Source organism: Oncorhynchus keta, chromosome 26 (genome assembly GCF_023373465.1).
Source record: "Oncorhynchus keta strain PuntledgeMale-10-30-2019 chromosome 26, Oket_V2, whole genome shotgun sequence".
In the NCBI taxonomy this organism is placed as follows: domain Eukaryota; kingdom Metazoa; phylum Chordata; class Actinopteri; order Salmoniformes; family Salmonidae; genus Oncorhynchus; species Oncorhynchus keta.
The window spans coordinates 7,911,453-7,924,919 of record NC_068446.1 but is presented as its reverse complement, the minus strand read 5'-3'; the positions used below and the strand labels follow the sequence as shown (position 1 = coordinate 7,924,919).

The window sequence follows — 13,467 nt, the reverse complement described above, 5'->3', positions numbered from 1 at the left end:
GAATCCCCTGGTCTTCTGAAGTCCTCTTTTTTTGTGTGCAAATGTTTTCACCACAGCCTGTCGGTCCAGGTTGCGGGCCCGATGTAACGATTCTCGTTGGTGGAAGGAGAGGAGGACCAAAACGCAGCGTGGCAAGTGTTCGTCATATTTTTTATTAAAACTGAACACTACACAAACTGAAAACGAAACAGTTCTGTGTGGAAAACACAGACACAGAAAACAATCAACCAAAATCTCAATCAGAGACAACGATCGACAGCTGCCTCTGATTGAGAACCATACTAGGCCAAACACAGAAATACAACATAGAAAAAAGAACATAGACTACCCACCCCAACTCATGCCCTGACCAAACTAACGCAAAGACATAAAAAAAGGAACTAAGGTCAGAACGTGACACCCGACTGTTTTCTATAATGAGTATTGCCAACCCAGACAGTCTTTCCTGAGACATTGTGCATTATATGTCCATTGCGGTGCACACAATTTGAACGTAGTCTTGAATGATGCATGATGAGATATACCAGCGAGAAGGGACTTGATATTGCCACCACACAACTCAAACGTCAGTTCACCAGTATGAACGAAACCGCAAACTGCTTTTTCTGCTCAAGCCCATACTGTTGTCTGCTAAAGATGATCATCTGTTTGCATCAATTTATTGGCTGTCCAGTATCCCAGACAACCTGCCCCCGGAGATTCCTATACAGTTCATCTCTTTCGGTATTGTGTTGAGGTGGCAATTAAGGAGAATGAGAAGCTCAATTAAAGATGTTGCAGAACTTCTGTATTTGAAGCACCACCCCCTTCTGCCCAGTTTCCCTGGTGTTGCTGCTACGGCAATAACGTTGTTTTTACTATCCCTGTAAGTGTTGCTTCTGCGGAGGGATAGTTTTCTAAATTAAGACTTAGAAAGAACTACCTAAGAAGCATTAGGCTCCCGGTCTGATATGTGTTTTTGAAAACCTGAGTAAGCTCCAGCCATTGCATTGACGCCATCATAGCCTTGACCACGGCATTTGTTCACCGATATTCCCTTATTTAGCTTCCTAGTACATATGGAAATTAGAAAGGTTTATGGAGGGTTACTGACTTGGAGGTTTACTGTCAAAATGGTTTATTAAATACATTTACAAAAAATAGACATCAATGACAGGCACTTGGGCCCCTAGAGTTCATGGGCCAGCTCCCCCTGTGGGGGTGTCCGATACACCAGTGTGTGTGTGTGTGTGTGTGTGTGTGTGTGTGTGTGTGTGTGTGTGTGTGTGTGTGTGTGTGTGTGTGTGTGTGTGTGTGTGTGTGTGTGTGTGTGTGTGTGTGTGTGTGTGTGTGTGTTTACAGTATATGCTTGTGCAATTTACTGGATATACCCTCCCTCAAAGTCATTTTTGCCTGATCTTATTACTCTACATTGAAGCATCTTTCTATTCATTCATTCAAGAGATTCCATCATGCAACTTTTCCTGATTAGTTTAGAAGCCAGATAACAACTGTATCCAATCACAACAGATATCTTGAGGCCAAACCTCACTGCCTGCCTTCCTACTTTTATACACTCTTGTTTACAGGAATGTTTTCTATTAATCCATTTGTAATCCCCCAAAGTGTACGACCTCTCATTTCAAACAACATATGTATTGTTTTATTACTTCATTATGTCTCCAAGAAGGGTTTTAAAAATAATGAAATACATTTTATGTAATTGTTTATAAAGAACATAAAAATCCCTACCAGGCAAAATGCTGTAAATTAGGGAGAGATTATAACAGGTCTTTAGTTGGAATAATGACTCATTTTGTTCTTCATAGCAACAGAACACCAACCATAGGCCTTTCTAATTCAATTAGTGTCCGTGGAGGCTGACGAGGCTGGCGGGAGGCGTTTCTAGCCCATAAATCTCTACTCTCTGCTCTCCGCAGGGTCTCCTTAGCCCTGAGGCTGCTAACAACCCAATCCATGACTGCTGTTAGTTTTGTTCCCCTCGTTTAAAATGTAATTAAATCAGGTAATAAGGGTGTGGCGAATGGGTTGGAATAGAGGCCTTATATGAGGCTACTGTAGCTCTAGGGGAGAGATGGATGAGGGACCGTTGGACATGAAGACTACTGCCAAACCATGGACTGCAAATGAACATGCATTCTCTCTCTCTCTCTCTCTCTTGTTCTCTCATTCTCTCTCTCTATTTTTCACTTTCTTTCTCTAATTTCTTTCTTATTCTCTCTCTTTCTCTGCCCCTCTCTCTCCCCCTTCTTCTCTCTCTCTCTCTCCTGATTGGGACCAGATGTGAGCTCTACTCTGGGACAAGGCTGAGATGAGAAACAGTGAGCCCGCCAGACCCACAGTTACATTTATTAAACCAGTAATGAACAAAACAATAGCAGATTAAATGTGCCATAGTTAAAAAATAAGTTGATTAAGAATGTGATTTTGAGTCCAAATTGTGGGGCCGTGCTGGAGGCAACTAGTGTGTTTGTATTTGAGCATTGTTGTGTCACTGCGAGTGAAAGTGCTTTTTTCTCTCTGTTCATGTGCTTCTCTGATTCCACAATCTAGGCCCTTTAGGAAACTGGACGAAGCCTGTAGCAGACAATTTAACCAGTTGTCATCACCATGACAGTTGGCTGTATGGGAGCTCTGTACTCTGTGAGTCATCTGTAGCTGTTATCAAGTCCAGTCTCGATCAAAACTATTCATTCAACCACATCCCCATTTCAACAACATTTCGCTCCAACTACATGTCTCTTCCCTAATCAACTTAGTATCTACGCATCTCCACATCTCCTCCACAGGCTGGCCCATTCTCCATATCTCTTTGTCTGTGTATCAATCCCATCCTTCTGTTTATGGTTTACCGACATCATCTCAAGACAAACTGACAGGCTGGATCTTCGCATGGATGCTTCATCCCCTCCAACTAAATCTCCAACCTGCTACTTAGCTCTGGGGCTGGGGCCTGGGGTTCTGGCTCCCTTGGCAGGGCTTGAAGCTAGCTGGATGTCAGGGCCTGGTGTGTACAAAGGTCAGCTTGCTGGTGTGTACAAAGGGCCGCACAGACGAGGGCTGCCAGGGGAAACAGAGGAGCGGGGAGGCAGGTGAGACAGATAGACTGGGCTCCATTGTTTCATTGTGTTTCTATTTTCTACAGGTGTGACACCTCTGAGCCCGGAGCCCAGACCTCTGTTCAGATGTGTGAGAAGGAGACTCTCCAAGAGCTATACGAGGGTTTGGCACTGGTTTAGCATGGCACAAAATTAGAGCCACTTTGGGGGAAATAATGATGGCAATGGGACTCTGGCAATGACTCCCTGGGACAGCAAAACCCACATAGCAGAACGTTACAGCACATTGAATATTAATATATCTGAAACTACTCCAGTGCAGGCACACCTAATTAGGGAGATGGAATGGGGAGAGTGGAAAAAAAGGGAGACCAAAAGAAGTCGGTAGAGACTAGGGAGAGAGGAATAAGAAAAAAAGTGGGAATTGTGCATATCTTTCCCATTTTTCTCCTCTCCAAAAGAGGATATAGGAATAGTGTGTATGTGGGAGGTGGGAAGATAGAATGAGAGACAGAAAAGGGGGGAGAGAGAGAGTGACAGAAAACGGGAGAGGGGGAGAGAAATAAAGACAAAACAGTGTGCATGATGTCAACTGGGGTCAGCGCTTCAAACTCACTGCAGATGGCAGGATGAGAGGTCAGGGATGGAAATTAAAGAACAAATTTTGGACAGGAGCAGGGAAGGCTGTTCTGGAGTTGGATAGGGAAGGGGGACAGAGGGGTCAGAGCAGCCCCAAACATATGGGCTTTTTAAACAGCAATTAGATGCGCCGCCGCGTCTACCTCGGCGCTACGGGTACAGTTTGACCCCCAATCATCCCCAATTTCTCCTGAGCCCTCTGACTCTCTGAGATGTGTCCCCTCAGATTGGTTGTTTATCTTTTGGCCCGTTTCCTGTTTGACTGAAAGCGAAGATTATGGATGACAGTGAGGGCAAGGGCAACGCATGCACTTGCTGCATGGCCATGCTTTCACCCACCCCCCTCACCCCTATTAGTCACTCTTTTTTAAAATTAAACCTGATTGATTGTGATGATAATGCGCACTCCCATTTGACATTCAAATTCATTGTCTATTCAACACTATACTAGCTATATGAATTTTCTCCATTATTTTAGGCAAATAAAATGACAAGGTCTATCGCGTACTACTCCAATATCACACATAATGTTCATTTTATTCCCCTGTTCGTCTTTCTCTGACTAAGCTGAATTGTATTTCATGAGAGAGCATCATCTATAAGAGAATGCTTTTAAAAAAAAATTTAATTGATTTTTAAAATCTGCAGCAAAACATTTGGTTCAATCTGACTTCTGACATACTGTAGAAGTGCTACTGAAGATAATATGTCCCCTAAGCATTCTTCCCTTTTTCTTGTACTGCATATTACTGTACATGCATATTTTTTGGGTTCATTGGGCTGTAAGAAATCATGCTGTCGGTGACTTCCTTGTCCTAACATCTGTACTACAGTATAAATGAATCCTGGTTATAAATGAGGGAGATTCAAGTTGATGATAAATAAATGGTCCTTTTTTTTCATCAATGTCCCAGATGTCCCGTCCGTTCTGTGACATGTTGTTATGGACCTCATGGACATAGATTGTATTTATTCATTATACATTCCACCTTCAGAGAGGTTCTGTTCTAAAGACATAAATAAACGTGCTCCAAATTGATGCTTAGTCGCTGTACGTGAAAAGGGGGGGCACACAAAGAACTTTCTCCCAGGCTTGCACACACACAGCCATACCCCTACACATGAGCGGCAAACTTGTCCTCTGACACTTTGAACCTTTGAACCCTGCACAGCCATCAGCAAAAGCCATAAACCTCCCCCACCGTCCCCTGTATGTCTTCTCTATAATAAGGGCCCCCCATACATCCCAGTAATCAGGGAGCCAAGATCGTGGCCGCCCCATCTTAGCTTGCCCTGACACAAGCAGCCAACACACTCTAAATGACCAGCAGCAGGTCTTTCCTAACCCTGGCGGCCATCTGGCACTTAATGGCCTGGCCATGGCTATTAAGTCCACTGACTCCACAGCAGAAAGCGATAGGTCTACTGTGACTGATGAAGTAAACATAGATCCCTGACTTATCGCTCGGATCCCTCTGCTTTCTATCCAGTCTATTTGAACTTCATGCTGTTAAGCATTGCAAAATTATTTCATTGACCTTTGACTCCTCTGACCCCCAAGGGTAAATTGAAGGAGATGATTAGGATAGAGTTTAGGTAAAGAGGAAGATGAGATAAACAGATATTTCCTGTGAAATGACTTAAATATTGCTTAAATAATCCATGTTTGGTTTTGTCCTTTTGTTTTTACCAAATATTGAGTACAGGGTTTGACAAATAAGTCAGTGACAGACCTATGAAACCGAAAGTTATCTCTGAAGTCTGGCAACAACAACAAAAAAGTGTTTTCAATGGTGTCAGGGAAATCTGACCCTAGGCCAGTGCTTATGGGCAAACTCTGGCTCTGAAGCATACTAGAATCCAAAATATATGCCAGTATTTTACTTTTGCCATTATAAAATAATAAGCTTTTTCGCTCACTGATGAATTTCAGTTGAATATTTTTGTGTGTTCAAACAGGTACTCTAGTGTCCCTTCACTGGTCCTATTTGTCTTTTGGGTTGTTTGACGTGGCATCAACAAACAAAGATTCAAGTTTTGCTCAAATGTGATTAACTTTGGCCATTTTTAGCTGGTGGTTTTGCTAAACGTTTAATTTGATTAGTTAGTTTATTAGTATTAGTTTATTAGTTAACAAATATGTTGTCGCTAAATTCCTGCGATATTAAACGGCTGGAGGGCAGGGTTTTCGGGAAGAGGAGCTACAAAAGTTGCAGCAGAAAGGTAACTTCAACTTGACTTCAAGCTAATGCGTTAGCATAATTTAGCCATAGAGGATCTGTCGGCTTTCCACAGATATCCATTTGTTCGTAAATGAGGTTGTTACTTCAGTGAAATTTATCGGTATCCAGTATCTCTGTATCTGTTCTTTCACCGCATTTATCAGACCAGGCCGTGCATGTGGCTTTAGGTCGTGGACTGAAACTGGCTGCTACTAACCGGAGTCGGCAGAAGTTGCAGCAAGAGAGAGCCCTCCTGTTAGCTTCTCAGCAAAAGAGTTGACCCAGTTTGCCTGCATAACCACCCGAGCAGCAGCTCACTAAGACACCCCCCCGCAGTTGACTAAGCCCCCGCCCCAGGCTGTCATTCAGCCCGTCAGTCCATCGTCACCCTCACGACACCTGTTGAGGGATCCAGCCAAAAAGAACCCCTTGCCATAGACCATGCCCCTGCACCAGCAGAGGTCAAACCACCGATTGCCAAGGAGTTGGAAATACAAGAGATGGAATTGTTAGTCAGTCTTTGATATCATAGCTATGTATCAGAGCCATGTGTTATGATGATCTTATCATAGTTTCATTTGGCATGTCAGTGATGATTTTGACACTCACTGGGTCAAAAAACCAAGAAGAGTGCAATATTGCGTTAGTAAAAAAACGGCAGATTACTAACTGACTGTCCTTTATTGTTTATAGATCATATGCATAATTATGTCTGTTGACTGCCTTTCTCTGTGTTGTGTAATGACTCCTCGTTGGTATTATAGGCGGAGAAGACTTGCATAGAACTGCTTCAGCAAGACCAAAAGATGAAAGAAGAGAGGAAAAGTGCAAGAAAGCCCTCCTGACCAAAACCATCGCTGAGAAGTAAGGACATGACCCATAGTTCTCATGATTAGTCCTAACTATTCTCTGATACCAATTGTTTTGTATGAACACTTTCTGTTAAATAGAGAAACTTCCTGGTTACACATCATGCACAAATTCACTCAACTTCCTGTTTTGTGTGAATCCTGATCCAAACAGACCTAGGCCAAGGCTGTGAAGCAGAAGAGGATCCAGAAAGACTCTGGCCGACATGGTGACCAATGACATTGGCATCCTGAGAGGTGTGATCAAGCAGGCCGGCTGGGACTACAACACTGCAAGGTAGACACTGAATGCAAAACATGCAGAATCCTTGCTACAGAGTTGTATTTCTGTTCAATCAAGATCATTTTTCACGTGGGAGGGTTAGCCTGTTCCCTACTATGGATACTAGGACTCAACACACTCAAACTAATATAAGTTAGTCTATTTATGCTCAGTTAACTCACCTAATTAATGTACTAACACACATTTTTGTTATTTGTATCACCAACAAAAAACCACAATAGTCTGTGCTGTGCTCATACGAACATCTGTGATTTTGTTGCCTCCATTCAACCCCGGAAACAATGCCTCCTACAGGTTATTCAGAGTACTCCTTCAATACATCACAATATACACTGAGTGTAAAAAAACATTAGGGCCACCTTCCTACTCGGGGATTTGACCTTCCTAATCTCGAGTTACACCCCCTTTTGCCCTCAGAACAGCCTCTTATTGTTGTGGCATGGACTCTACAAAGTGTTGAAAGCATTCCACAGGGTTGCAAGCACAAGTTGACTCCAATGCTTTCCACATTCGTATCAAGTTGGATGGATGTCCTTTAGGTGGTGGACCATTCTTGAACCACACACAGGAAACTGTTGAGCGTGAAAAGCCCAGCACCGTTGCAGTTCTTGACACACTCAAACCGGTGCTCCTGGCACCTACTACTATACCCCGTTCAAAGGCACTTAAATATTTTGTCTCGCTCATTCATGACGTGTTGTCGTGACCTCTTCATTCCACTGAATGGCACACATACACAATCAATGTCTCAAGGCTTAAAAATCCTTATTTTACTTCTTCGAGATAGGGGGCGCTCTTTTAATTTTTGGAGAAAAAACTTTCCCGTTTTAAACAAGATATTTTGTCACGAAAAGATGCTCGACTATGCATGTAATTGACAGCTTTGGAAAGAAAAAACTCTGACGTTTCCAAAACTGCAAAAATATTATCTGTGAGTGCCCCAGAACTAATGCTACAGGCGAAACCAAGATGAAGTTTCATACAGGAAATGCCCCAGATTCTGAAGGCGCTGTGTTCCAATGTCTCCTTATATGGCTGTGAATGCGCCAGGAATGAGCCTGCCCTTTGTGTCATTTCTCCAAGGTGTCTGCAGCATTGTGACGTATTTGTAGGCATATCATTGGAAGATTGACCATAAGAGACTACATTTACCAAGTGTCCGCCCGGTGTCCTGTGTCGAAATTATTGCGTAATCTTTAGGTCCAAGCGCGTTCCATTTCTTCAGAAGAGAAAGTCAACTGCCACGAAGGATTTATCGTCGATAGATATGTGAAAAACAACTTGAGGATTGATTCTAAACATTGGTTTGCCATGTTTCTGTCGATATTATGAAGTTAATTTGGAAAAAAGTTTGCGTTTTAATGACTTAATTTTCATTTTTTTCTTACCCAAACGTGATGAAGTCTCCTCATTGAAAACATCTGAAGTTCTTCAAAGGTAAATGATTTTATTTGAATGCTTTTCTGGTTTTTGTGAAAATGTTGCATGCTGAATGTCAGCCATAATCCTATGCTAGGCTATCAATACTGTTACACAAATTCTTGTTTTGCTATGGTTGAGAAGCATATTTTTGAACATCTGAGATGACAGTGTTGTTAACAAAAGGCTTGAGAGCTAGCATATTGATTTCATTTAATTTGTGATTTTCATGAATAGTTAACGTTGTGTTATGCTAATGAGCTTGCGGATAGATTTACACAATCCTGGATACAGGTTTTTTCGTAGCTAAACGTGACGCAGAAAACGGAGCGATTTGTCCTAAACAAATCATCTTTCAGGAAAAACTGAACATTTGCTATCTGAGAGTCTCCTCATTGAAAACATCCGAAGTTCTTCAAAGGTAAATTATTTTATTTGAATGCTTTTCTGGTTTTTGTGAAAATGTTGCCTGCTGAATGCTAACGCTAAATGCTATGCTAAATGCTACGCTAGCTATCAATACTGTTACACAAATGCTTGTTTTGCTATGGTTGAGAAGCATATTTTGAAAATCTGAGATGACAGTGTTGTTAACAAAAGGCTAAGCTTGAGAGCTAGCATATTGATTTCATTTCATTTACGATTTTCATGAATAGTTAACGTTGCGTTATGGTAATGGGCTTGAGGCTGTAGTCACGATCCCGGATCCGGGATGGCTCGACGCAAGAAGTTAACCTGTCTTCTCCCTTTCATCTACACTGATTGAAGTGGATTTAACACTCACTGTAGCTTCCAGCCAGGGTTGGATTGACCTAGCACTAGCTAGCATGCTTGGGTCTTGCTCACATGGCAATCAACCGCCTGCAAAAACAGTATTTCATCGCTTTCAATGGAAACCCCCGGTGAGGTCATTATATTTTGTGTGAATTGGAAATATGTTTTTTTTTGCATATCCCAACTCTCCCTCAAATCAAAGTTCATTGGTTGCTCTACACATATTTAAAATCTAATTTTATTTGTCACGCTTACCATGAAATGCTTACTTACAAGGCCTTAATTAACCAACAATGCAGTTCAAGAAATAAAGTTAAGAAAATATTTACTAAATAAACTAAAGTAAAAAAAATGAAATCAAACAGTAACACAAGAAAAGTAAATCACAATAACGAGGCTACAAACCTGGGGTTACTGGTACCAAGTACATTTGTGGGGGCACCGGTTAGTCGAGGTAATTTGTACATGTAGGTAGGGGTATAGTGACTATGCATAGACAATAAACAGCGAGAAGCAGCAGTGTAAAAACAAAGATGGGGAGGGGGGGCTCAATGTGAATTAGATTAATTGTTCAGCAGTCTTATGACTTGGGGGTAGAAGGAGCCTTTTGGTCCTACTGGCGCTCCAGTACCGCGTGCTGTGCGGTAGCAGAGAGAACAGTCTTGGGTGGCTGGAGTCTTTGACAATTTTTAGGTACTTCCTCTAACACCGCCTGGTATAGAGGCCCTAGATGGCAAGAAGCTTGGCCCCAGTGATGTACTGGGCCGTACGCACTACCCTCTGTAGTGCCTTGCGGTCAGAGGCTGAGCAGTTACCATACCAGGCAGTGAAGCAACCAGTTCTCAATGGTGCAGCTGTACAACTTTTTGAGGATCCGAGGACCCCATGCCAAATCTTTTCAGTCTCCTGAGGGGGAATAGGCTTTGGGCCATGATAGTTTGTTGGTGATGTGGACACCAAGGAACTTGAAGCTCTCAACCTTCTCCACTACAGCCCCGTCGATGAGAATGGGGGCGTGCTCGACCCTCCTTTTCCTATAGTCCACAATCATCTCCTTTGTCTTGATCATGTTGAGGGAGAGGTTGTTATCTTGCACCACATCGCCAGGTCTCTGACCTCCTCCCTATAGGCTGTCTCATCATCTTTGGTGATCATTCCTACCACTGTTGTGTCATCTGCAAACTTAATGATGAGTCGTGCCTGGCCATGGAGTCATGAGTGAACAAGGAGTACAGGAGGGGGCTGAGCACGCACCCCTGAGGGGCCCCCATGTTGAGGATCAGCGTGGCGGATCCGTTGTTACCTACCCTTACCACCTGGGGGCGGCCTTTAAGGGAGTTCAGGATCCAGATGCAGAAGGAGATGTTAAGTCCCTGGGTCCATAACTTAGTGATGAGCTTTGAGGGTACCATGGTGTTAAATGCTGAGCTGTCATCAATTAACAGCATTCTCACATAAGTGTTCCTTTTTTGTCCAGGTGGGAAAGGGCATTGTGGAGTGCAATAGAGATTCCATTATCTGTGGCTCTTTATAGATTTCCGTGCGGTAGCAGAGAGAACAGTCTATAACTCGGATGGCTGGAGTCCTTGACAATTTTTGGGCCTTCCTCTGACACCGCCTAGTATATATGTACACACTACTCTCTGTAGCGCCTTATGGACAGATTCTGAACAGTTGCCATACCAGGCAGTGATGCAACCACTCAGGATGCTCTCGATGGTGCAGCTGTAGAACTTTTTGAGGATCTGGGGACCCATGTCAAATCTTTTCAGTCTCCTTGAGGGGGAAAACATGTTGTCGTGCCCTCTTCACAACTGTCTTGGTGTGTTTGGACCATGATAGTTCGTTGTTGATGTGGACACCAAGAAACATGAAACTCTCAACCCTCATCACTACACCTGTCGATGTTAATGGGGGTCAGTTCGGCCCTCGTTTTCCTATAGCCCACAAACAGCTCCTTTGCAGATGTGGTAAAATGCTTGTGTTTCTAGCTCCAACAGTGCAGTAATACCTAGCAACACCCTTTGAGAGTGGGGTCACGGCCAGTGTCTGCCATGAACAACAGCGACTCTGGAGCAATTGGGGTTAAGTGCCTTCCTTGCTCAAGGACACATAGACAGGTTCTTCACCTTGTTAGCTCGGGGATTTGAACAAGCAACCTTTTGGTTACTGGCTAAAGCTCTAACTGCTATGGCTATGCTCCCTGCCGCTCTCAACGGCTCTCGCTCGACAGGTGCAGTCCCTTTTCTCTGAAATTCCACGAATCGCTACAAAATAGACTATTAAGTATATTCCCAATTCCATCCGTCTTCTCTCCTTTCCTGTTCAGGAAGCGCTATGAGAAGGCGGAGGCTGGGCATGTGACGGCCAAGCTGGACCTACACAAGAAGACGGAGATAAAGAGCACCTGTGCCATCATCCGGCAGAACAAGCTCTGCAAGGCCCACAAGCTGGAGGAGCTGCTGCAGCAACGACACCTTTCAGGCCACAGAGGAGGAGCAGGAGGAGGATAGGAAGAGCGAGGAGAAGCGGGAGGAGGAGAAACAGAGGATGAGTGCCACAGAGAAGCAGGGAGTGGAGAAGGTCCAGGAAGAGGGAGGGAATGCTGCCCAGTCTTACCCAGATTTGTATGCATGTGATGCCTGAGAACTAGCTCACTGAGAACGGAGTCTTCGTTGTGAAACAAACATGAGTGTTCTGTTATTGTTTGTTGGGGACGCTTTGTCTGTGTGCTCTTAATGTGGCTGTGTCTAAAATGCTCTGCCTCGAGCTCTTCTTTTACACAACATTTGACCTTACATCAAAAGAGAATGCTCTCTCTTTCTTTCTCTCTCCCATCATTTCTTCCCGAAGCAAAATGTAGAATTGAAAGCATATCTGTTTTAGAGATGGTCTGGTTTGAAAGGAGGTGGTTAACGTTTCTCTGTGCAGTTCCAGGGTACAGATGAATATAAGATACTAATGTTCAATAAAGCAGCACTGTACCAGATCTAGTCTGTCTGTATGTCGTAGATCAACATATTATCTTGGAGGTTTTGCTATCAAGTGCTGGTATTTCTCAAACCCCAACTTAGGCTCTGCCAGTCACAGTGGGCTTCCTTGGTAAAGACTTGCAGAATGGTAAGGTGATATCTCATAATGTATGCATGTATTCTGTGGGAAGAAACTGCTCCTCGGCATGTTACTGCCGTTACGTACCACTATGGCTTTAGAAGAGCTGGTTTTCAGTGGCGCTCTATGAAACAAATGTGTCTACAGCAATATATATATATATATATTTTTATCTAATATGAATGTGCTGCAGCTAGTTGTTTTGTGTGTAGAACAAACGTTCTATCCCTGTGTGTGCCCCGTGTACCAAATGATCAATTGTGTATACTTTTTTGTCTTCTTAACCTTTAAACCCAAAATATCTGAAGTTTTGTATTGAAATGGGATTATTTAAAGCGGGTGGATATTTCAACATTTATTTTACACTGCAGTTTGTATTTAGGTATGTTTTGTCCTTTCTTTTTTTTTAAGAAAATACATATTTTCTGAACATATGCAACTGCACAAAACCTATTAACAGTAACACTTGTTAATATGTTGCTCATGTCATCTTGATCTGTTGAATTCATGTGAATAAAGTATTATAATGAAATGGATAAGAAACCTGTATGTCTTTTATATCTGATTTATAGGTTTTGTTTTTGTCATTTTCATCTTCAGAAAGATGTATTTTGAATTATCTGTTTAAATCTGTCTTTCTAACTGAACGGCTGAAGGGTATCTGGGTGAAATTCCTTGGAGTTTGTGCTGCAGGGGTGGAATTAACTGAGAATATTTTCGAACTCAAGTCATTTTAAAGTCCAGTGTTCTGTAAACCACTCTGAGATTTTACAGCGATTTGGTCACATCTGGCCGTCTGAAAGAGAGACCATAAACCCAAGTATTTTAATTAGTTAGCGAATAGTGAGTGACCACTGAATGTCCCCTCCACCTCACAGGTCACCGCTTTAATGCGTTTGATATCCTGCCTGAAATGATAGTTTACTAATTTGTTTTAATAACAACAATGTGTTGTTTACTGAAGAATGTTTAAAGGCTAGTTGCGTGCAGGCCTATGCTTCCTCAGAAAATAGTTTAGCGACTTTTCTTGTATGGGATCAATCAAAATGGAAAAATCAGAGCTGACTTTTCATTTAGCTTTTTATAGTTTT

The 13,467-nt window shown here is 42.7% G+C and overlaps 1 pseudogene; it reads left to right on the top strand.

The window, feature by feature from the left end:
- The first annotated feature begins 2,892 nt into the window (after positions 1-2,892).
- Positions 2,893-12,864, top strand: LOC118358631 (RAB6-interacting golgin-like; annotated as a pseudogene).
- The last annotated feature ends 603 nt before the right edge of the window (positions 12,865-13,467 follow it).